A 685-nucleotide genomic window follows, 5' to 3' on the forward strand; every position below is an offset into this window, starting at 1 on the left:
GGGGGGGAACGGGGGGCACAGAGGAGGACAGGGGAGGACAGGAGAGGACAGGAGGGGACGGGAGAGGACGGGAGAGGACGGGGGGAACAGGGGGCACAGAGGAGGACAGGGGAGGACAGGAGAGGACGGGAGAGGACAGGAGGGGATGGGAGAGGACGGGAGAGGACGGGGGGAACAGGGGGCACAGAGGAGGACAGGGGAGGACAGGAGAGGACGGGAGAGGATGGGAGAGGACGGGAGAGGACAGGAGGGGATGGGAGAGGACGGGAGAGGATGGGAGAGGATGGGAGAGGAAAGGACAGGAAAGGACAGGAAAGGAGAGGACAGGAGAGGACAGGAGAGGAGAGGACAGGAGAGGACAGGAAAGGACAGGAGAGGACAGGAGAGGAGAGGAGAGGAGAGGACAGGAAAGGACAGGAGAGGACAGGAGAGGAGAGGAGAGGACAGGAGAGGAGAGGACAGGAGAGGACAGGAGAGGAGAGGAGAGGACAGGAGAGGACAGGAGAGGACAGGAGAGGACAGGAGAGGACAGGAGAGGACAGGAGAGGACAGGAGAGGAGAGGACAGGAGAGGAGAGGAGAGGACAGGAAAGGACAGGAGAGGACAGGAGAGGAGAGGACAGGAGAGGACAGGAGAGGACAGAAGAGTAGAGGACAGGAGAGGACAGGAGAGGACAGGACAGGAG

At 62.3% G+C, this 685-nt stretch overlaps 1 protein-coding gene across 1 annotated transcript in view; it reads left to right on the forward strand.

Annotated features, from left to right (window-relative positions):
• LOC101574973 (protein RoBo-1-like) overlaps positions 1–685 on the forward strand; it is a 5,354-nt gene that overhangs the window by 3,205 nt on the left and 1,464 nt on the right. The window lies entirely within an intron of this gene.

Source organism: Octodon degus, unplaced genomic scaffold (assembly GCF_000260255.1).
Source record: "Octodon degus isolate 3935 unplaced genomic scaffold, OctDeg1.0 scaffold00129, whole genome shotgun sequence".
NCBI lineage: Eukaryota > Metazoa > Chordata > Mammalia > Rodentia > Octodontidae > Octodon > Octodon degus.